At 39.1% G+C, this 24,735-nt stretch overlaps 1 long non-coding RNA gene across 4 annotated transcripts in view; it reads left to right on the forward strand.

Moving 5' to 3' along the window:
- Positions 1-24,735, forward strand: part of LOC119521582 — a 317,896-nt gene that overhangs the window by 162,424 nt on the left and 130,737 nt on the right. For 3 of the 4 annotated variants that reach the window (XR_005214380.1, XR_005214381.1, XR_005214378.1), the window contains exon 2: positions 21,817-21,930. This is a non-coding gene — a long non-coding RNA (uncharacterized LOC119521582). Of the gene's footprint in view, positions 1-15,438; positions 15,483-21,816; positions 21,931-24,735 lie in introns of those variants that run through there. The other variant, XR_005214379.1, reaches the window with a different exon arrangement.

The raw sequence follows: 24,735 nt of genomic DNA on the forward strand, positions 1-24,735 counted from the left end.
ACCCAGAGCCTTGTGAGCATCCTGGAGCACCTCATTGTCCACATGTACAACCTTGCCTGCACATTGGCACTGTGGTTCTACTGACCTCCACTGCCCCTTGGCCTTGCCATCACTGGATTCTGCTGATTTACTCAAAACATTGCATTCTGAACGTGGCTGCATCTCCAGCCAGTTCAACTGCCTCAGCTGTTTCTTGGCCGAGGTCCTACAGTTGACTGTGCTGCTTCTTCCCAGTCCTTTAGTCCCCTCCTCTCCTTCCCACCCACTCCCCTAAATTTTCTTGCAGATAGAAGGTGCTGGCATTTGACTTTCATCTTCTTGTGTATTAAATCATCCTCCTCATTTCTGGCCTCATGGCCAAACTTTAATGATGGATGGGATCTAAGAGGAATGGAGAGAGAGATAGAGGAGGACAGTGGGGAGAGAGAGAAGAGGGAACAGTGAGGAGAGACTGAATCAGAAGGACTCCCCAAATATTTTATTTGTTGCTTACAAGAAAATCCCATTCTCTCCTCCTTTGTTCCTGTTACAACAGAAGGGCTGTTACTCTCTTCAACATACTCTTTCCCTCGTACCCTGGATGCCACACACCCTCCCTGCATCTTCACTGAGAATGCCCTTTACATCAGTGACTTCCAGACTTTTTGACTGAATCCCACATTTTATATTGCCTTCCAGGGTGCATGCCTGCAAGTACACACCTACACTTATTTTACACATTTCAGGAAGCCACACATTATTTGGGTGTTCTCTGATATTTTCTATTTTGTTTTTTTTTTTTCTTCCCTATCCATTCCATTTTATTTTTAAAATGTTAGCCATTATTTGCTGCTACAATCCACTTATGGATCCTGACACATTTTGAACAACATTGCTGCAGATAATCTCTTCCTTTTCTTATATATCCCACTTTTTTCTTTAAGCCAGTCCTTCCCTGATGGCTGAACCAGCTCAGCTCTGTCCAGATTTTTAAAGAACCAAATTCCACTCCCTTTCATGGCCACATTCTGGAAAGAGTTGTCTGCATGCACTGTTCCACGTACCTCTTCTCTCTCTCTTTTCCTTCCATTCTCTCCTGTCTGGTTCTTATTAGTAGCAGCCCTCCACTGGCAGACACAAATGATTAACTATCTTTTCACTAATTCTGGTGGTTTTCAGGTGTCTCCTTACTGATTCTTTCCTTTCAGTTTTATGTTTCTTCCCTTGGCTTCCCCATTACTTCCCTGCCCTGGATTTGTCCTCCCTGTGCTCCTTTGCAGACTCTCCTCTCACAAGGTCTGGTTCTCCGCCTTCACTTTCTCTCTAGATGGAATCAGCCACATCATTTTTTACAGAGCAGATCCCTAACCAAACCTCCAATCTGAGCTTCTGACGAGCACATCTGACACCCCTCCATCTGATTCCCAGCCCTGCTTTGTGGCAGCGTAAACACTTGTTTCCTAGCTTTCTATTTTTGAACACTGCAGTCCCATTACCTCCGGGCACTGAATCCTCTACCCCTCAGCATCAGTCCACTATTCTTTTTTTTGGGGTTCATAAACCAAAAATCTGTGCATCCAGAATGTTTTCCTCTGTTAGGAGAAAGAGTCATGGAAGAAACCATCTTTGTCCGCTTCCCTCTTTTATAATCTTGGCTCCTTTGGTAACATTGAGCTTTTCTTTAACATGTTTCCCATTCTGTTTTGATGTGCTTGGTGCCATTTCCCAAATCTCATTCCAATTTTCCCTGGAGGGCAGCCTTCATTGCCGCTGTTGATGAGCACCGAGAAGGGAATGTAGGCGTGCAGTTTCCTCGCTTCTGCTTCTGCCATATTCTCAAAGTGAGCACAGTTAGACGATGATCATACAGCTGCTTAAGGCCACAGGCTGTTTCTTAACCGCATTACTCTTCTCAGGGGACTTCTGTGTTTATTCCTTTCTCTTGCTCTACAGTTTTCTTTCTGATCTGGGAGGGTCCAATGCATTAGGGTTCTTGGAAGTCTAGATAATATTCTGTCTCACACGAAGTAACTTCAAGTATAAAAAGTCTACTAAAATACTGTAAACAACACAAAAAAAATTAGCTGTGAAAGGATTTCCTTTGTTTATGGTCACTAAACTAATAAAAGTGTCCCCTGTTCTAAAATATATTTGAATGTTCTTTTAATTTTCATGAATCCCAAAATGGGAAAGCCCTAAGAGATAAGCTAGCAGAATTCCTTCATCGGAGAAGCTGAGACCCACGGTGGTTCAGTGCCATGTGCTCAGATACATGACTCATTCCTGGCAAAGAGCTAAGCCTAAGACCTGTGTCTCCTCATCCAGGCAGTTTCTACTTAACTCTATGACCATCATGTCTTCCCCCTACTATAAATACCTAAGCATCTGTCGGCCCTCACATGCTCATGTCATCATCATTTTGGGGAGATGGGGAATTGTCTTGCTTGGTGACATTTTTGGTAAGATGACATTGGCTTTAATGCATTTTCATTTTGTCATTTTTATCTCTGTAAAACATTTGAAACTGAATTCTTATTTACAGCTATTTCACATCTATGGATCGTACATGTTTTCTTTTATTTAACATGTACTTAACAAATAGCATACGGACAACTGCTAAATATTTTTTTATATATTGATAAGAATAAAAGAGAGAATTTGGTTGTTGAAATCCAGAATCCTCTGGAAGTCTCAGTCCCATAACCGTAGAATTTAGATAAATTAGAGTGAGTTTTAGAATCTTTAAAAACATGTGGGAAGTAGTCACTTTGAGTCTATAATATCAGTTTTTTCCAGATTGTCATCTTTGATACCTTTTTCAAGAACACAATTAACTTGGTTATCTTGAATTTCTTTTAAGTTTTAGATAAACTTTTTAGTATAGTTTACTATAGTGCTAATGAGTTGGCTTTCTTAGGTTTTCTTTTTTTTTTTTGGCGATGGAGGGAGGTTGATATTCTAAACCAAGGATGGCAAACTTTTTCAGTGAAAGGCCGAATAATAATTTAGGCTTTGCAGGCCATGTGGTCTCTGTCACAACCACTCAGCTCTGCTGTTGAAGTACGATAACAGCCGTAAGTCATAAATGAATTGGTATGGCTGTTCAATACCACTATGTTTGTAAAAATAGGCAGAGGGCAGGATTTGGCCCAAAGGGTGTAGTTTGCCAACCCCTGGTCTAAGTTGATGTTGAGTATTTTTTTTAAAGTACTTGTTGCAATCCCTGCTGTCATTTCCCTCCCAAATGGTACTCACCAAGCCTACAATTGGAATAACAATAACAGCATTTGTGGTCCCACTTCTGTGTCTTTTCTAAAGTTGGTGTCCCTACCTGAAATGCTGTCTGCTTTCTTTTCTGTCTGTCCAAATGTTTTTTCCTTCTCTGTGCTCTCCCGGCATGTTGTCTGTCTTATTCAAGGTCTTGTATTATTTGTGTGTTCATTTGTTTGGAGCATGTTTCCAAGCTCCAAGAACACAGGTTTCCCTGTACCTGTACTCTACACACAGTGACTGCCATTCACATGCAATGAAAGCTCAGTCTCCACCAACCAGGAGGAACTATCCCTTGTGACAGGCAGTGGGGCCTGTAATCAGGTTAGCAAGAACCATAATTATTTTTTTATGGTTCTGATTTCTCAAAAAGGAGACAGTCTGTATTGGAAATGGGAGGTGTGAAACCACAGAAAGTTTGAGGATCCAAGACAGCATGAAAGAGGAGCACAAAGTGCTTATGTGATTCAGGCGTCAGAGCGGAAATGGCCAAAAATCATTTTAAATGCAGGAAATAAAAGCTGCAGGACCTTGAGTAGGTTGTTTAACTTCTGTGTTCTTTCATTTTCAATGCTATACAATGGAGATGATAAAGAGGGTATTGATGAGTTGAAACATGTAGAGAATGTAGAGCAGTGTCTAGCATACAGTAAGTACCCAGTAGATGTCTTGGTGCATGGTAAGCACCCGATAGATGTCAGTTCTTGTCTTCAGATCCTGGCCTGAGCCTGCCAATCCAAAGCTTAATGAAATGCTGAACCAAGGAAAGGACCCCCAGACTATAAAAGGAAGCCTGCCATCTGGGCCTGAAACTAATATTTTAAATACAGGGTCACCAAAAGCTAACCATGCTTCAGATATTTCCAGGACTAGAAGGATAAAACTTAACTAAATTTCAGTTTAAAATTTATTGAGTGATTCTGCGTGCTGTGTTCTGGGGGTGCACAGATGATGAAGACATTATTACTGACCTGAAGGACTTAGAGTTAAGGAGACGCATATTTTCATTATATTAGGGTCAGTGACAAGATAGAGAAACAGTATTGTAAGAAGAACATCATCCTGATTGAAGAGGATACTGAAGGATGAGAGGATATTAAAAACTCACATTAAGCTATAGAGATTAGGTTATGACATTGTTGATTCTGGGATACTGTGAAAAAGGACTCCTGAATCGGTCTTGAAGGAGGCCGGGTGTGGGTCAAAGGACAGCCTGCTAGTGTTTATAGATAACGTAAGAAGCCTGCTGGGCGCTACTCCTGGCCCCTCTGGTTCTGGTGAGGCTGATGCCATCTAACAAGAAGAATCACTCTTCATTTCATGGCAAGGTTGGGGAGCAGCTGAAGCTGCTGGTGTGTGTCCATCTGCAGCAGAGCTAACACAGTGCTGGGAAGGCAGAGGAAACCTAGGGTGAACTGCAGATCACATAGGGTCTGGAAGAAGTGAATCTCTGATCAGAGCAGGGGCAGCCTTGCTCTCTATGAAGTTGACTAATAAAGAATTTTTTTTATATCTATCTAGCTCTTACAGGTCCTTTATTGCTTGTGAAATGAATAAAAATCTGGTGTCAACAGAGTGTACATATCCTCACTTCTTGTAGACAGTGGTTAATCACATCATAATGGAAGAAATCTCATTAAAATTTTCAGTTTCACTCTAGCAAGAACCTTTTGGGTCCTGCATTGGGTGCTGCCTGTGCACCTACCTCTTATTGTAGATGTTGCTGCTGCAGCCATTAGTTCTGCACAGGCGTTGACCGTTTGGCACAGGTGAAACACGTCAGCACCTCCTCGCAGCCTCTGCATTTCCTGTCCTGAGGCCTCTGATGCTGGGACATGAGATGCCCGTCACTACCCACTCAGCACTCACACAGGGGCACCCTGGAAGTGTAGGGGAGATAGTACCCTCCAGGGCAACCTTCCACCCCAGGTTAACCCTTAACCTTTCTTTCCAGTGGGGGAGGTGGTGGTGTTTTGCTTCTGAGACACATTTGATCAGGCTCCCCAGGTGGTCCCGTGGAAATGAGCCATGTGTCTGAGGTGTGGCCAGCTTAACAAGCACCGGTGAATTGGCCCTTCTGTCTTCCTGTTTCACTCCTCCTGCACCCACACACCTGCCTGGGATCATGAATTTACAGGAGTCACTGGCTCTGCTTTTGTCATAACAAGTCCCCTCTGAACTTCTTCTGCACCCTTGGCGCCTCTCCCTTCTCTCCTGAGATGACCTTCCTTCATCTCACAGGTTGCTTCTGCTCTATCTCAGCAAGTGTTCTTTTCTGGGGTAAGTCCTTCCAGCCTGGATTACGGATATTTTTAGGGAAACTTTGGAATTGACTATGGAAGGGGCCTTTCTTGAGAAAATTCAGCCTTCGGGACATTGGTCTTCTGTGGCCCCCAAAAAGCTAGTTTTGAGATGGAAAGCTGAATTGGGACCTCTTTGTTCTCAGCTTTGCCACTGACTCCTTGCCTGAATCTCTCAGCTTTGCCTGCTTGGTACAGTATGACTCACAAGGGAATAAAAATTATACTACTTTAATGTTTTAAAATGCTACCCTTATTACACAGGTGATAGAATTAAGGCATAAATAAAAATAAATGTGAGCCTTTTATAGAGGCATTGAAGTAAATGTAGAAATTAAGTGCCTTAAAAAACACACACCTTGGAGTTTTGATAAAAATTGGAAGGACAGTTCTTTAGGTCTTAGGTGTATTAATGGAGATTTTAGGTAATTTGTATATATTACCTAGAGATTTGTAGGTATAAATACTTGGAAATTTTAGCCCCCCCCCACCAACTTCTTGTATTGATATTATAAATGCATCAGGTAGACCCATCTTGTTATCTGGTGTTCGTATTAGCTGTTTGCATGGACATATTAAGGTAGAAACAATAAGAGATTCTGGGAAGATGATGGCAGCAGTGGTTGGCAGAGTTTTCCAGTCTCTTCAAATTTACACATAAAAACAGAGCACTAAAAGGCAAAACCGAAAACTCATGGAAGACATTTACAACAAAACTAGTGTCAAGGTATCCCTACAGACCCCCAAATTCTAAAGGGTGAAGACAGACCAACCACAGCCATAGAGCCTTTGGATATCAGTGCCTGTGCAGATGAAGGCAGAGAGAAGCAACAGGGCATTTGATAGACTTGAGAACAGGTGTATCCCAAAATAGCCAACAGTTGCTCACTGGAAAGGGCAGTGAGCCAGTTTGAGAACAGCAGCTGGAACCGGGAGCTGCTTCACCTTCTCCACATCATGAGTGGGCTGCAGTAAAGGACTGGAGGGGCTGCAGTTGACTAACCTCTAAGGACTGTCTGAAATTGTCCCTTCCTGGTCAGGGCCCCACACTGAGAAGAAACTGCTGGGAATGGAAATTGAATTTAGCAGAGTGGGGACAATACATAGGAGGGACAGAAAAGTTCCAGATCAAAGTGAGGGAGGGGAACAGAGCCAGGAAATCTCAAATCTTTATTTCCATGTTAAATTTTTTGAACTTGATAATTGCACTTAAAGTGGTAGCATAAGTGAATATTCTTGTTCTTAAGAAATGTATTGAAAGTATATGTGATCAAGGAGCATGATGTATAAAACTTACCCTCAAATGTTCAGAAAATAGATCAACAGATGGATGGATAGATTGATAGAATTTTATGGCAAATGTGGCAAAATATTAAAAGCAGTGGACCTGGGTATCTGGAGATGGTGGTGGTGTATGCTAGAATTCTCTGTATGGGTTTTGTATTATTTTTGCAACTGGCCTGTAAGTTTGAAATTTGAAATTTCAGAATAAAAAGTTCAAAGAAAAACACGACATTTAGAATATCACCATTTTAATGGATTTAGGCGTGGTACATTGACAGCTGCTCATATCACACAAAAGGAGGTCACCAGACTTCAAAGTGTCTCCTCATGGAAGAACTAAATAACACCTTATGGTCTTGCCAAAAGGATCAAACTTAAGTTTGAACTAGTTGCCAATTCACAGGAAATACAGATGAACATGTTGAACTGCACTGAGAGTATCACTCAACAAAACCAGAACGTGAGAAACTAAAGGTCAAATGCTGAGGTTTGTCAACAGATAAACTGTAATGAAATGAAAGGGATGGAGGGGAAACCTGTAAAATTAAGAGATACCCAAAAGATGTATCAAAAAAAATTTTTTAAAGATCAAGACTATATGTCTAAGGATGCATGGTTAGTGATAAAATACACTTTTGGTGACTGGGAGGGGGTTGACACTGGGATAAGGCATATAGAAGGATTTATGCATGGCTGGTAAACTTCTATTTGTTGACCTTGGTGGTGGTTACAAGGTTTTTGTTTCTAAATGTTTATTTGACATTAAAAAGAGAGAGGAAAAGGTAATGATAAAGTGACTACAGTATATTCATATTTTAAATTTATATAGTGCTTTTTGTTATAAGCCCCTGTCTTGGGGGTCTTCTTAGGTCTAACCAGAAATTTAGGCTCAAAAGAGCCAAATTAACCAAACGTGGCACCATTTACTCACTCCAGGGGCCATCCTCTTTGTCCCCTTCCCTTCCAGTGACAGCCCATTAACCCAGCTGACATTCCACCTTGAGCAGGTTTCCAGGGGGACGGAGCTAGAGTGTTAACCCAAAGTCAAATTTGTCCATAAAGAAGGAGAAAGGCTTTTTGTTTCTTTGCTTTCTAAATCCATTGCTTCCACCTTCTAAAAATTTATAGAACTGCCATTCTTGCTTTTATTTTCACAACATGCCTTTCATGGTCCCTCATGTATAGAATAAAGCAAGTAAATACAGCGAGTATCAAGGCTGCCTTCAGCTCTGATATTCAGGATTTGGGGCAGAAGTATGTTAATTTCCTTATTTTTCTTAGGGAGATGAAAAGGTTTAGTGGTATTCTTGAGATTAGACAGGGAGTTGGAGGCTCATTTGAGCCACTCAACTATCAGGCGGCTTCTGTTAACCTACTACAGCTGCACTTGCTTTTCAATTACCTCCCCTCCCCAAACCTGGGCAAGTGAATTTTTTTTCCTCCTCTTTGCACACTCATTTTTCAGGGTCTGGCTCTTTAAACCTCTGACTGAATGACATTTTCTTTAAATTATTTAGTAAATTATCTTCTTTTGACATGAATACTGCATTTAACTTCTGTGTAAGCATGCAAGAAGAATATAATCCTGCAAATTACTGGGCTTAAAAGAACCAGGCAGTGTCTCTTTATTGGAGATAGAATTTACAGGTTTAAAGTTTATCAATTAAACTTGGTAAAGACTCCATTTTCTTTATGGTTACCTTTTTAAAAAGTCACAAAAGCAACACATGATAAAAAGAAATGTCAGCAATAAAATAAAAAGCAAACCTCTTCACCTTTCTTCCTCGTGCATTCCTCCATTTCTCGGAGGTAATAGCTACTAACAGTTCGGTGTGTTTCTGCCCAGTCCTGATACCACAGTCTCAATTCAGTAATTTAAAATGCTGAGTCCTGAATAATAATCAAATCTATGAGCTTGATTTAAGTTAAATATTTGCCCCTGACCTTGAGCTGAGGTGTGTGTGTGCACACATGTGCAAATTCCTCCTCCCTTTTCCTGTCTAGTATCTCATCCCCCTCCCTGCCATTTGACTGATATTTTTAGAAGGTGACCTTGGCCTGCTTGGACCTAGCAAATTCCTTTTGCAAACACTTCCATAGTTCTGTGGAGCTTTCCTTTCTTCCCCCTCTCACTCTCTCCTCTCCTGGCCCTTTTGATCCCCCGTTAGCTTCAACCCTGCCCCACAGCCTCTTCCTGCTGCCCAGACTACTTGCTCAGAAAGCTGCCGTCTGGGGCCGAATCCTTTCTCAGATGTCCCTGCCCAGCCTTTGACCGACCAGCTACCTCCGAGGAGACGTACTTGTTTTCCTCACGGCTGCCCTGTGCTCCGCTGCCCCAGCCTGGCACCCAGCCCCACCCTCTGTGTGGTCACCCTGAGCTCCCAGCTGGCCCCCGTGATGTCTCACTAGGCTTGGGGTGGAAGCGGATGTGTACTTCACCCAAGTATAACTTTCGGTGCAGCTCACCCCAAAGCAATTCCTGTCATAAAATCCTCTTTTTAATGTCCAATTCTTGACCCTTTTCTGATCTACCTATGAGTGAGGGTTTCTTGACCTCCTACTTTGAAATATGCACATGATGGTCCATCTCCCATCTCATTTATGTCTTGCTTCCTCAGATAAAATTCCCAATGATATCATTACATTTGCTTTCTTTGACCAGCCTTTTAGAGCCATATTTTACAATATTTTGCCTAGTTTTCTTTTTCAGCTCATCTATTCCCAAAATAATGGTTTTTCATTTCTTCTTGCTTAGTGATGTCATCATTTTAGATTTTGAGACGAAGTGTTGTCAGTTTAATTCATGTGTTGTTTTGTTTTTAATGCCGTCTTTGAAATGAGTTTTATTTATATTTTTCCAGCTGCTGCTTCTCTCTTTCTTTTTTTTTTTTTGGCAGGGACTTGAGGAGGGGTACATTTTTTTTTCTGAATTATAGTAATTATGGGTATATTCTGAATGGTTTGTTCTCCAAATTAAATCCCAAAAAAAAAACCAGAAGAGTTTTGACAGAACTAGGACATGGGAAGCAAAAAGTCAATTAAAGCTGATTTTTAAAAGAGCCACATAAATGTTGTAAAAGTGCCACATACTTGAGCCATTTTAGCAGTTTTCCATCTGTTTTTGTTGTCTCAAAAAGAAGGACGTTTTCCTGGTATTTCTCTGAATTGTCTTAAGTGACTTTTAGATCATCACAGTGAGTGAGGTGGTTGGGGTGGTCCTAATTCTTAATGCTTCAATTTCACTATGAAGTTTAGAGAAGGATGCACTAATTCATTTGGTTAGTTTTGCCCCCTTTTGGCTTGGCATAGCAGAGTAGCATTATGGGTTGCCCTTCACATACATTTTCCACAGGCACTGATCTCTTCTCAGGCTTAAACAGACTGTTTCTGAACATGCAGACAGTCAGGAGATTCTATAAATTGAATCTTCCATCTTCTGCTAATATGGCTTTTGGCAATAAAGCCATTATCGTGAAGTGCCATAAAAGGCATCTCTTTTTTTTTTTCATCTGTTGCCTACTCAGCATGGGGTTTATTGCTATTTAGAAGTCTGATTGCTAAATGCTAAAATAGGCAGGTCACCCTGCTGTAAATGGATAGATGGGTCTCTTATGTGCCACCTGCTGTCCTTTAGGACAACTGAAAAATATTTGATGGCAGGGCCTAAAATGTCAACAGAAGTATGATCCCTTTAGTTTTGGTTGTGAATTGGACATTAGTTAGCTGGTTTTAACCAAAATAAGTAGGTGTTTAAGTCTATGAACTGATACACTTAGATATTTATTGAATACTTATTTGGAGTCTGGTACGTGAAAAATTTTAGAGCTGGATAAAATAGAAATTCTCCTTTCAGGAAACGGATACTTATATTAGGGAAATAATATAGAACAGTATGAAACAACTTGAGTATCACTGAATGCTAAAGTCTATCCATTTTATAAAGACTTGGAATAATGCTGGGACACTTTGTAACTGCTCTCAGTAGGTGGTGGCTTCTATTACTATTTGGGCCACAGAAATAGGATTTCAGAGTGAACTGAGATTGAGCTGGAATATTGGAGATGTTCAAAAGGAAAAGGTCCTTGAGGAATTAGTGGGATTTGCACAGATAAAGGGATTTTGAAGGTAGCATGTGTAGATTAGGTCAGGTCTCAGTTTAGAATCTGGCATTCTTGGGTCTGCTAAATCATTCATCCACCTGCTTTCCAACTTCCAAGTTTGTTGCTATTGTCTCTGCAGTTACTCTTCCTGTTCTTGAGCGTTTATGTCTTTTTTTTTTTTTTTTTTGAGAAAATGTCTTTATTATAATTTTATTGAGGTTTAGGGAGAGTAAAATTAGATATATGTATATCAAACTGTCATTTTAACTGGAGACAGTATTTTTTAAAAAAAGAAAAATGCTCTCATTTGGTTTTGAACAAAGATGAGTACTCATTTTAAAAATAAAGCAATATAGAAAAATACAAAGAAAAATGTAAAAAGTCAGCCGAAATCCCACCGTCAAAAAATGAGTTTTAAAAATATCCAGTGAACATTATTCCATTCCACTTTTATGCATATACACAAATACAAGAGTAGATAGGCAGGGATATTTTTACTAAATTGGATCATATTGTACATGCTATTTAAAATTAAGGCCCTTAATATTTAATTTTGCTTGAATGTAATGTTAAAAACATGAAATCATATGGTAGGATTTGTCGAACTTCAGATAAACGGTTCTTCATTACAAGTGACTGTAGGTTTAATTAGATCCTTGTAAGGTTAGAGAGAAAAAAAAAAGATTGTGGATCAAATCCTCTTTCCCCAATGCTACATTCTCATGTAGGAAGGTGATTTTGTCCCACTCAGCTCACTCAGCAGTTCTGCAATTGAAAGCTAGAGAAAGTGAAAAGAAGGATGGCCGTATCTATTTCCAGCAATGTGATAGATTGTATATACTGGGATTCTTTTGCTATAAAGTAGCCATCTAAAGTTGTTTGATAATTGTCAGTCATCTGTAGCCTTGAGATTTACCTGCTGCTTGCAAAGGTCAGGAAACAAGGGCTGTGAAAGACGAGGAGTTTGAACAGAGGGCCCATATAAAACTGGAAACCCTACAGGGTTATACTTAGTGATCTAGGAAAATATCTGCACAATTAAAAGTGATGACCCAAAAAGGAAACATTTTTCTCAACTTGGGCTCTGGGTGGAGTTAAAAGAAGAAATCTTCTCTAATAATTTGTAATCTAAAGTATGGTGGCTTGGTGTTATACATACCCCAGAAAAACATGTTCTTAATCTTAATCCATTCCTGTGGGTGTGAACCCATTGCAAATAAGCTACTTTTTTTTTTGTTAGAGATTTTGTGTGTTTATGGAACAATCATACATAATATCTAGGATTCCCATATACCACCCTATTATCAACACCTTACTTTGATGTGGTACATTTGTTCAATTGAAGAAAGCACATTTTTATGATTGATGAAAGCAAATTTTATTTATAGTCCATGGTTTTACTTAGTGTTCACTGTTTGTGTTGTGAAGATCCATGGATTTTTTAAAGAATTTTATTCTAGTACCTATATATAATCTGAAGTTTCCCCTTGTAACCGCATTCAAATATGTCAGTGCTCTTAATTCCATTCATAATGTGCTACCATCGCTACCATCCATTACTAAAACTTTTCCATTGATCCACATATAAACTATGTACATTTTAAACGTTAACTCCCATTTCCTTACCCCCACCATAGCCTCTTGTAACCTATATTCTAGTTTCTGACTCTTTGAGTTTTTTTATTGTAATTAGTTCATATCTGAGATCATACAATATTTGTCCTTTGGTGTCCAGCTTATTTCACTCAATATGATGTCTTCAAGGTTCATCCATGTTGTTGCATGCATCAGAACTTTATTCCTTTTTACAACTGAGTAATAGTCCATTGTGTGTATATTTACCACATTTTGTTTATCCATTCATCTGTTGATGGACACTTGGGTTGCTTCCCTCTTTTGGCAATTGTGAATAATGCCATTATGAACATCAGTTGTGTAAATATCTGTTTTAGTCCCTGCTTTCAATTCTTTTGGTTATATATCTAGAAGTGTTATTGCCTGGTCATGTGGTAATTCCATGCTTAACTTTCTGAGGAACTGCCAAACTGTCTTCCACAGTGGTTGCACCATTTTACATTCCCACTAGCAATGAATGAGTGTTCTATTTCTCCACATCCTCTCCAACCCTTGTAATTTTCCATTTTATTAAATAGTACCCATTCCAGTGGATGTGAAGTGGTATCTCACTGTGGTTTTGATTTGCATTTCCCTGATGGTTAATGATGTTGAACATCTTTTCATGTTCTTTTTGACATTTGTATATTCTTTGGAGAAATGTCTATTCAAGTCTTTTGCCCTTTTTAAATTGGGTTGTTTGTCTTTTTGTTTATGAATTGAAGGATTTCTTTATCTATTCTGGATAGTAAACCCTTATTGGATATATGGTTTCCAAATATTTTCTCCCGTAGTGTAGGTTGTCATTTTACTTTCATGGTAAAATACTTTTAGGCACAAAAATTCTTAATTTTGATGTGGTCCCACTTACATGGTTTTCCTTTTGTTGCTTGTGCTTTTGGTATAAAGTCTAAGAATCCACTGCCTAACACAAAGTCCTGAAGATGCTTCCCTGTGTGTCCAGGAATTTTATAGCTCTGGCTATAATTTAGGTCTTTGATACATTTTGAGATGATTTTTGTATATGTGTGAGGTAGGGGTCCATCTTCATTCTTTTGAAAACAGGGATTTGGTTTTCCCATCACCATTTGTTGAAGAGACTATTCTTTACCAATTGAGTGGTCTTTGCACTCTTGTCAAAAATCAGCCATAAATGTGAGGGTTGATTTCTGAGCTCTCAATTCAATTTCATTGTTCTGTATATCTGTCCTTGTTCCAGTACCATGCTGTTTTGATTACTGTTGCTTTGAATTCTTCTTTAATTTATTGGTTGTTTAAGAGTAATTTCCACATATTTGTGAATTTTCCATTTCTCCCTCTATTATTGATTTCTCGCTTCATTCCACTATGATCAGAGATGATACATTGTATGATTTGAATATTTTTGAATTTATTGAGACTTGTTTTGTGACTTAAGATATGGTCCATCCTGGAGAATGATCCATGTGCATTGGAGAAGAATGTGTATTCTGCTGTTGCTGGATGAAGTATTCTACATATTTCTGTTAGGTCTAGTTAGAGTATTGTTCAAGTCTTGTTTTTCCTTATAAATCTGCCTAGATGTTCTATCTGTTATTGAAAGTGCTGTGTTAAAGTCTCCTACTATTACTATAGAACCATCAATTTCTCCCTTCAGTATTTGTTTCATGCATTTTGGGGCTCTGCTGATAGGTGCATATACATTTATAATTGCTATGTCTGTTGACTTGACCCCATCTATCAGTATAATGGCTGCCTTTGTTTCTTGTAACTGTTTTTGACTTAAAGTTAATTATATCTGATATTAGTATAGCTACCCCAGCTCTCTTTTGGTTACTATTTGCATGGTATATTTTTTCCATCCTTTATTATTCAAACTATTTATGTCTTTGAATTTAAGGTGAATCTCTATTAGACAGTATATAGTTGGGTCATTCTTTACTGTCCATTCTGTCAATCTCTGCCTTTTGACTGGAGAGTTTAATCCATTTACATTTAAAGTCACTACTGATAATGCAGGACTTTCTTCTGACATTTTTATATTTAGTCTTTGTAAATCTTATGCATTTTTTGTCCCTCAGTTCTTCCATTAATGTCTCCTTTCATATTTATTTGATTTTTTGTATTGTACCGTATTGAGTGCCTTCTCATTTCTGTCTGGATATATGTTTCATATAATTTCTTGTGGTTACCATGGGGTTAGCATTTAACATCCTAAATATATAACAATCATACTTGATTTGATACCAACTTGACTTCAGTAGCATACACATACACTGTTCCTATATCCCTCTAACCCTGACTTTTTTGTACTTGTTACAAATTGTATCTTTGTAAATTGTATGTTCAGAGCCATAGATTTATCATTACTTTTTATACATTTGCATTTTAGCACATGTAGGAAGTAAGAAGTGGTGTTACATAAAAAAAAAAAATACAGTGCAATATTTCTGGCATTATAATTACCCAAATGGTTACCTTTACTGCATGTCTCTATTTTTATAGGCTGCTTTGAGCCACTGTGTAATGTGTTTTTCTTTCAGTCTCAACAACTCCCTTTAGAATTGCTTGTAGGGCAGGTCTAGTGGTGATGAGCTCCCTCAGCTTTTGATTATCTGGGACTGTCTTGCCAGATATAAAATTACTGTTTGGCAATTATTTTCTTTCAGCACTTTAAGTACTCCAATCCAATGCCTTCTTGCCTCTATGGTTTCTAATGAGAAATTGGCCTGTCCTTGTATATACTACATTACTTTTCTCATGCATCGTCTCCGGAGAAGCTAAGAGAGGAAAAACGCCCCGGGAGCAACTAAGACATTTTTGAGGAACTGCAGCCTAGAGAGGAACGTCCTGGGAGAAAGCCATTTTGAAACCAGAACTTTGGAGCAGACGCCAGCCACGTGCCTTCCCAGCTAACAGAGGTTTTCCAGACACCATTGGCCATCCTCCAGTGAAGGTACCCGATTGTTGGTGATTTACCTTGGACACTTTATAGCCTTAAAATTGTAACTTTGCAACCAAATAAACCCCCTTTATAAAAGCTGATCCACTTCTGGTGTTTTGCATTCCAGCAGCATTAGCAAACTGAAATAGGTAATTTGTACCTTCTCTCTTTTTTCTTAGTCTGTCTTGCTAGAGGTTTATCAATTTTATTGATTATTTTAAAGGACCAGCTTTTGGTTTCATCTATTTTCTCTATGGTTTTCTCTTTCCAACTTCATTGATTTCTGCTCTGATTTTATTTTTCCTTTTGGCTGTTTGCCTTGCATTTATTTTGCTCTTCTTTTTCTAGTTTTTTAAAAAGGTTATACTGATTTGAAATTTTTCTATGGACTCATTTAATGCTATAGATTTCCCTCTAAGCATTTCTCTCTCTCCCTTTCTCTCCTTCTCTCCCTCTCCCTCTTTCCGTTTATTTATTTATTTTTTAATTAGGTTAGTTGTAGACTTACAGAAAAAATTCATGCAGAAAGTATAGAATTCCCATATCCCACCCCTCACAGTTTCCCCTATTGTTAACATTTTGCATTAGTCTAAGCACTTCTTTCACTGTATTCCACACATTTTTTAATATTTATGTTCATTTTATTCCAGTTCAAAATATTTTCTAAGTTCCTTTGAGATTTTCTCTTTGACCTGTGGATTACTTAGATGCATGTTGTTTAATTTCCAAGTATTTGGGGAGATTTTCCTGTTACTCCTCTTTTATTGATATCTAGTTGAATTCAGTTATGGTCAGAGAACATATTCTGTATGATTTTAATTATTTAAAACTTGGCTAAGGTGCATTTTATGACACAGGATATAGTCTAGCTTGGTGAATGTTACATGTGCATTTGAAAAGAATGTGTATTCTGCTGGTGTTGTGTAGAGTGTTCTATAAATGTAGATTTAGATCCAGCTGATTGATGGTGTTGATCTACTATATCCTTGTTGATTTTCTAAGTTCTATCAGTTACTGAGATAGAAATATTAAAGTCTCCAACTGTAATTGTGGATTTGTTTGTTTCTCCTTTCAGTTCTTTCAGTTTTTCTTCATGTAGTTTGAAGCTCTGTTGATAGATGTATAAACATTTGTGATTGCTATGTTTATTGGTAAATTGATCCTTTAATCACTAGGTAATGTCTCTCTTGATCTCTGTCTCTATTTTTTTTTTTAAGTTGTTTGTGTCTGAAGTGTGCTTTGTTTGATATTAATATGGCCACTCCAGCTTTCTTTTGATTAGTGTTATTATGGTCTTTTTCTATGCTTTTACTTTAAGCCTATCTATATTATTATATTCAAAGTGAGATTTTTTAAATAAACAGTATATAGTTTGATCATTTTTTATCCTCTAATATAATCTTTTAAATTTCTATAGTTTACGTTTAATGTAATTATTGATATATTTATGAATTAGGCCTACCATTTTATTGTTTCCTCTTTGCTCATTCTGTTTTTCTTTCCTCTATTTACTCTTTCCTGCCTTCTTTTAGTTATTTAAACATTTACATTTTATAATTGAAATTTTTTTTGAATTAATTGTAGATTTACATACAGTTGTAAGGATTAGACAAAGAGCTCCCTTATATAGTTTTCTCAGTTTCCCTCAATGGTAACATTTTGCAAAACTATGGTATATTATCACAACCAGGATACTGACAATGATACGATTCACCAATCATTCAGATTTCCCCAGTTTCACTTGTATTCATTTGTGTATATGTGTGTGTGAGTGAGTATTAAGTGCTATCCAATGTTATCACCTGTGTCTGTTCCTACATCCACCACCACAGTCAAGACACTGAACAATTCCAACACCACAAGAATCCCAAGGATCCCTTGTGTTTCCCTTTATAACCATACCCACCTTCCTCTTGCTTTCTCCACGTTCCCTAATCCCTGACAACTACTAATCTCTCCTCCATTTCTAAAATTTGTCATTTCAAAAATGTTATATAAATGGAATCATACCTTATGCAATCTTTTGATATTGGCTTTCTTGCTTAGCATGATTTCTGGAGATTCATCCAAGTTGCTGTGTGTATCAGTACCTTCATTCCTTTTCATTGCTGAGTAGTATTCTATGGTGTGGATGTACCACTTTGTTTAACCATTCACCTGTTGAAGACTATCTAGGCTGATTCCAGTTTTGCACTATTACAAATAAAGCTGCTACAAACATTTGTGTAATATTTAATTTTTTAGTATTCCATTTTAATTTACTATGTTTTTGATAATATCTCTTAGTAGTTTCATTGCTCTTGGGATTATAATAAACATACTTAACTTTTCGCAGTCTACTTAGAATTAATATTTTATTACTTTAGGTGGAATGTAGAAACCTTATACTATATAGAGCGCCATATAGGTCCTTTTGCCCTTCCCCTTTATGTTATAGTGGTCTTATGAATTACACTTTTATCTTTCCCTTTGGATTCAGGCTGCAAGTTCCAACCAGATATGTAGGTTGTAGCTACAATGTCAGCTCAATTTTCAAAGCCTTTGCAGTGCTATTGATCTGTCCCATGTGCACACCACCAGTGGCCCATCTGGTGGGCTGTGAACTCTTCTGTTAAGTTCACAAAGTCTATGGTTTGGAGATAGATCCATGCAGGCACAAACTCAGGGGTTTGCCTGGTGGTTCATGAATAACTTTATAGGGTTGCTTTTCCCAGATCCTCCTTCTTCACTATCTCTCAGGTACTTTCGATTTCCCTGTTTCCCTTTTTCCACTTTCTGGATCTCCTCTGGCCAGAGAGCATTATTTATCTCACTCTGTGGTACGCTTTCCATGGCCTGCGGGTGGGTGGAGAGAGAGAAAAAGCAAGAATTCTTCTCTCCGTGTTGGACAGTGGCTCCTCTGATCACAGAGGAAAGTTCCTCTTCCTCTGCGTTTTAGGCACCTGTGGGTCGCTGTGGACAGGGGTGTGAGAGAATGGAGGATATGACAGCGGGTGAGGTGTATTTCTCCCGCTCACTGACTCCTTTCCGGCTCCTCAAGCCAGAGCAGGGAGGCTTGTCCTGGAACTTTCTCTGTGCCAATGCCCATTCCAGGTTTGGGCTGTGCTGCATCCAGGCTGGGGGATTCCAGAGGAAATAAAATTGGTTTGCTGGTACTTCAAATTGTGTTCTTTCCATCTAAGCTACCGTTTTCTTTTCAGAGTCCTCAGGTAGCTGAATCACACGTTCTATCCAGGTTTCATAGCTGCGTCCAGTGGGAGAGACGGGGTGGAGTGTACTTTTTCCATCGTACCGGAACTGGAACTCCTTTGTCTTCCAGACATTTGTTGACATGCAACACATCCATCCACAGGTGTTTCTTCTCCAATTCTCTTTGTCTTCATGAAATTACACTTTCGTTTAAAGTTCCTTACAATTTTAATATGGTCTTGAGAGAGAGAGAGAGAGAGAGAGAGGAGTGACCACATGGTCAATCCTCCACCCTCCTTTCATAAAGTCTAATAAAATTGGATCTACCATGCTTCTTTTTGAGAATAATTATTTTCATTTTACTTTTTTGGGGTTTTTGCTGTCTCTCATTACTAATAATCTAAGTGCTCTTTTTCAAAGTGTATTTAGAATTTTGAAATCCTTACTGAATGAAGCTATCTGTTCTAGTTTGTAGACTAGTAGTTAACCAAAATAGTTGGGTTTTCCTGGTTGGTCTCTGGAACATTGGGTATCTGTGTGACACCTGAAACTCAGAGCTAGAGCTCGGCAGACATGAATGTCAGTATTAACGCATACAGCAACTGTTTAAAAAAAAAAAAAAAAGCTGAAAAAGAGCCCAGGCCTCAGTTAGCAATATGAATGAAGCAAATCTGATTGGGACTGGGGCAAATCGGGCCAAAGGGTAAAGGTTGAAACTAACTGTGTGTTAAAACTTCAACATCCATGTGAGACCAAGGGAATTTGGTGTAGGATCCATATTTTCTAAACAATGTAACTTCTATAGTCAGTTTGTTCAAACACCACAATTACATGGAAATTTGAATAGGAAGTGAGATAACTGTTTAGGTTAGAGTGAAATAGCAACACATCCCAAAGTAATTTGGGTGGAGAATAAAAATATATATTCAGGGCCCCTCTGAGGAGCTGGGGAAGGATGAGGAGGTGTTGGACTTCTTCACCTGGATTATTGCTGATGTTCTCACAAACACTGGGGACTGATGGCTTGATATGCTGAGCCCTCTGTTTTGGGGCTGGCCACTATGAAGCTTGTTACTGCAAAGTAGAGGCTAAACCTGCTTATAATTGTGCCTAAGAGTCTCCCCGAGTGCCTTTTTGTTGCTCAGATGTGGCCCTCTCTCTCTAGCTAAGCCAACTCAGCAGGTGAACTCATAGCCCTCCCCACTACATGGGATCGACACCCAGGGGTGTAAATCTCCCTGGCAACACAGGATATGACTCCCAGGGATAAATCTGGACCCAGCATCGTGGGATTGAGAACATCTTCTTGACCAAAAGGGGGAGGTGAAATGAAACGAAATAAAGCTTCAGTGGCTGAGAGATTTCAAATGGAGTCGAGAGGTCACTCTGGTGGACATTCTTACGCACTATATAGATGACCCTTTTTAAGTTTTAATGTATTGGAATAGCTAGAAGTAAATGCCTGAAACTACCAAACTCTAACCCAGTAGCCTTGACTCTTGAAGACGATTGTATAACAATGTAGATTACAAGGGGTGACAGTGTGATTGTGAAAACCCTGTGGATTGCACTCCCTTTATCCAGTGAATGGATGGATGAGTAGAAAAATGGGGACAAAACCTAAATGAAAAATAGGGTGGGATGGGGGGGATGATTTGGGTGTTCTTTTTTATTTTTATATTTTATTCTGATTTGGATTCTTTCTTGTGCAAGGAAAGTGTTCAAAAATAGATTGGGGTGATGAATGCACAACTATATGATGGTACTGTGAACAGTTGATTGTCCACCATGGATGACTGTATGGTATGTGAATATATCCCGATAAAACTGAATTTAAAAAAAATAGTTGGTTTTTAAATATTTTCATCTTTCCTTGTTCCTTTTAAGATTATCATAAGTTTAGACATGTAACTTAATGCTTTAATGAGATAAAGGTGACATTGGAGTTTAGAGTTAGATTTTATTCACAAGTACACTGCTTTTTAACTTTCACTTTCTATTAACAAAGCTAATCTGAAAGCAAAGTGTTTTCTGTTGCCAATTTAACTTCTTTAATTAAAAATAGAAGTTATAAGGTAGTAGTGCCTTGGGTGAAGTTTTAATGTCATCAGAATGGGCAAAATGGGTTTTTAAAAATGGAAACTGTTAGCATGGTAGTGACTCTGTAGCACAGCATCAGGAATTTTTGACACTTTCTTTAATGGAAAAATGGATACCAATGCCTTAAACTCTTCCAGTATTACCTTTTTTAAAAGTATAAAACTATAAGAGGCATGGCTATGAGAAAATCACTGATGAAAGCTGAGGGTGCCCTGGAAGGGGGGTGGGTGGGTATTGAAAGATTAAAGCATGAATACTCTGGGTTTCAAACTCTAAAATAATGTGTATTGCCTTTCTCAAATGAGGTCAGGCAAAGCAGAATTCTTCCTTACTTTTACCAACCTCATAAAGTTGGCAAGTGTCTGAAATAATCAATCATTCTAGAATGTGCTGAAGCCTATTATAACAAAATCTCAGAGAGAAACCCTGATATAGGATCTTTGTGCCAATTGGAGTGGCTCTAGGAGTTAATTTTTTCCTCACTAAAAAACAAAGTACTGAGAAAAGTGTTTTTTTTTAAATGGAGAGTCTTAAGATCCACCCCCCCCCCCATTTTCCAATAATATCAGAAATTATCTTTTTCAAACAATAGTTTCCCATTCATGAAGACCTCTACTTCCTGGGGTCATTGTATCTGCCAGGCTTGTGCAATCCACCCAGAAGAATTCTGAACATTTTGTAGAATTATGTTTTCCCCCCAGTAATAGCCAAAATGTCACCCCAGACATGTCATTTTACAAAATATTAATAGATTTTTTCAATATCAGTATTATACACAGAGGTACTTCAGGCACACAGAATGTTACATCTACAAAGACTTTAACATAAAAATGTCCTTGGCTCAGGACTCATAGTAAAAGTCTAACAGTAAAGCTAAATTAATTTCACGGTAATTTATTATTCTCAAAATTTAAAGTGGGAGGAGGTGAAGGAGCTTACAGCTAAGAACCTTCACCACGTCTTCCAACAAGAACTTAAAGCCAGGATCTAGTGAAAACAAACTAAACTATGGTGTATTTGTGTAAACATATCAGGTGTTTTCTTTCTGAGCCCACAGGTTGATTCTTCTTGACAAACTTGACCAAGCTTGTAGACACTGAGTCCCCAGAACACTGAGGCTGACAGAGGGACTTTCGAGAGCACCAGCCACCAGCTGGAGTGGATGCCCAGAGTAAGTGGGACTCCCACTCCTCACTGGGCTTTGGAGCCCAGAAAGCTGGAGGCACCCCCTGCCCCCTCCCAAATCGCAGCCTGATGAGCTAGTCCACCGTGTGGCAAGGAACGGTCCGTGGGGGCCCATCTTTCCTAGCCTCTGTATTGCAGAGCTGGGCTTCACACAAACTGCAAATAGATGCAACCCTTGCATGGGTTTCTGAGTAAGTATTATCACCTTTTCCAAGGCTTGCCTCATCTTTTGCTAATTTATTTCATACGTGGATCTGGTCGAGAATTTTCTCACTTTACACCACTTTCTAATGACAGCTGGAAAATTATCTCTAACCATTTCACCTGGAAATCTCTGAAGAGGACACGCATGTCCTGTTCAGACTTCCTTTTATGTTTCAAGTAGCTTTGCAGATTGGTCTTTGGTCTGTTTTCCAGGCACTATTGTGCTTCTGTTTGTTTTCCCATGTGATTCATTAGTATTTTTCCTGTTCATGGAAAGTTTATCATTAATATCCAAATTAATAGTCAAGGAAGCATCCAAATTTAGGGCAGCAGTTTTTCTACAGGAAACTGGGTTAGTTGCTTTCTTTCCTAACAAAATCTCATTTTGCCGGTTTTAAATTTTTTATTTCTGTTTTTGAAGCAGCTTTCTTGTTTTTATTGTTTATAAAACGAACTATATACTTTTTGCAAAAACTTTAGAAAATCCTGAAAAATATAAAGGAGTTAGCAAAGATTACACATACTTCCACTTGCTGGAGACAATCTCTTTTTCCCATTTGATGTAAATCTTTCTGGTCCTTTTCAGGTAACTAGAAACATACCTGTCTAGGGTGAACACTCCTAACTCCCTTGCCTCTCCTACTCCACCAAGCCTATGCTAACGTGCCCCTATTTTAATTTTATGTCGAGGAACCTCATGTGGGCCCTTGCACAGCTCAGCAATACAAATCCATTTCCCCTTTTGGTTCACTTGGCCACTCCCCAAGAACACCACTTCAAGCCTTCTTTTCTCTCCTCCAGTCTCCAACCCCCAGTCTCTTCCCATGCACAGATGATGACTGTGCTTCTTATTTCAATGAGAAAATAAAAGCGATAACATGAGAACCATCTCATCTCCCAGTATCAAATCATTCCCACCAGCTTCCCTGACTCTGTTCCCACCCTCACATTGCATTCCATCCTTTCTCCTATTCAGGGATTTTGTGCCCACAACCATCCTTCTTTCTCCCACCCATCAATTCTTCTCTCAACTGCATTTTTCTCCCAGGAGCATAAAATTATGCTTCACTGTCTCCCTTCAAAATAAAATCTCTCTCCCTTCTCTCTATCTTCAAAACACTTCTTGTCCCTACATCTCCCCATCAACAAGCACATTTTCCTGAGCCCCTTGATTGGAACACTCCTCAAGAGTTGTGTAGACATTCTGTTTCCATTTCCTCCCCTAATTTTCTCTTTAAACTCCTATATTGAGTCTTTTGTCCCCACCATGCCTCTGAAATGTATCTTAGAAGGTCACCAGTGACCTGCTCCTTGTCAAATCCAGTGGTTCATACTTGGTGCTCATGCTACTTAAGCTCCCAGCAGATTGACACATTCTCGCCATCTCCTTTTTAAACAGCCTTCACTTGAACCCGGGGACTCTCCTGGTGTTTCTCTTTCCTCTCTGGTTGCTCCTTCTCAGCCTCCTTGGCCCGTGGCCAGCCTCTCTCTCCTTGACACCCAGGTGTTAGAGTGCCCCTGGGTTCCATTCTGATTTCTCATCTCTGTCCAATCCCAGGCAGTTGAAGATCTCATTCAGCCCCGTGACTTTAAATCATCTCCACGCCAATGATTCTCACATTTTTCCTTTTTCCTTTCATTTCATTGACGTAAAAGTCACATAACCTAAAATTAGCCATTAACCATTTTAAAGTATACAATTGCATTTAGTACATTCGCAATGTTTTTGTTTTTTTTAATCAGTTTTTATTGTGGTAACATATATACAGCATAACAATTCCCATTTCAACCACTTCCAAGAATACAGTTCAGAGGTATTAATTACGTTCACGATGTTGTGCATCCCTCACCCCCATGTAGTTCCAAGATCTTTTCCTCACCCCAAAAGGAAACCTGTAACCATTAAGCAGTCACTTCCCATTCTCCCCTCCCCCTAGCCCCTGGCAACCACTAGTCTGGGTTCCGTTTCTATGGACTTATCTATTCTGAAATTTCATGTAAATGATGATTCCCAAATGTTTTATCTCCAGTCAGGCCCTCTTCTCTGAGTTCCTACAACTGCCCACTTGACATCTTCTCCTGGCTAATGCTATAGCAAGTTTCATGTGTCCCCAAACAAACTCTTGAGTTGTCCCTATATACTTCCCTGATTTTTCCCTTCTTGGGTAATGACACACCAATGCACCCAGTTCCTCACATACACACACAAAAAATCCGGGAATTATAGTGATTCTTGTTGCTGCACATTTTTTCTGCCTTCATATGCTTCTCCACCTTATGCCTCTCTCCCCAGTGAAGAAGGAGACTTTGGTGATGGCAAGCAGGAGGGAGTGATGAGACCTATTGGCACATCTTACTGTAACCAGGAGAATCTAGTGCAGATTATCCAAAGAAGGAAAAGCTAGACAGTGTAGGCTGTTTCAGTGTCAAAAGCTGCCACAGGGGGAAAAAAAAAGATGCCATGGGACAGCTGTAGGCTTGGTGGGAAGGGGCTGGCCGCTGCAGCTGGGACTGGGGACAGGTCCTGGTGACCATCAAGGGGCAACTCAGGGCCCCCATGAGGTCAGCTCCAGGAGGCTAATTCTGT

The sequence above is a fragment of the Choloepus didactylus genome, chromosome 27 (assembly GCF_015220235.1).
Source record: "Choloepus didactylus isolate mChoDid1 chromosome 27, mChoDid1.pri, whole genome shotgun sequence".
NCBI classification, from domain to species: Eukaryota; Metazoa; Chordata; class Mammalia; order Pilosa; family Megalonychidae; genus Choloepus; species Choloepus didactylus.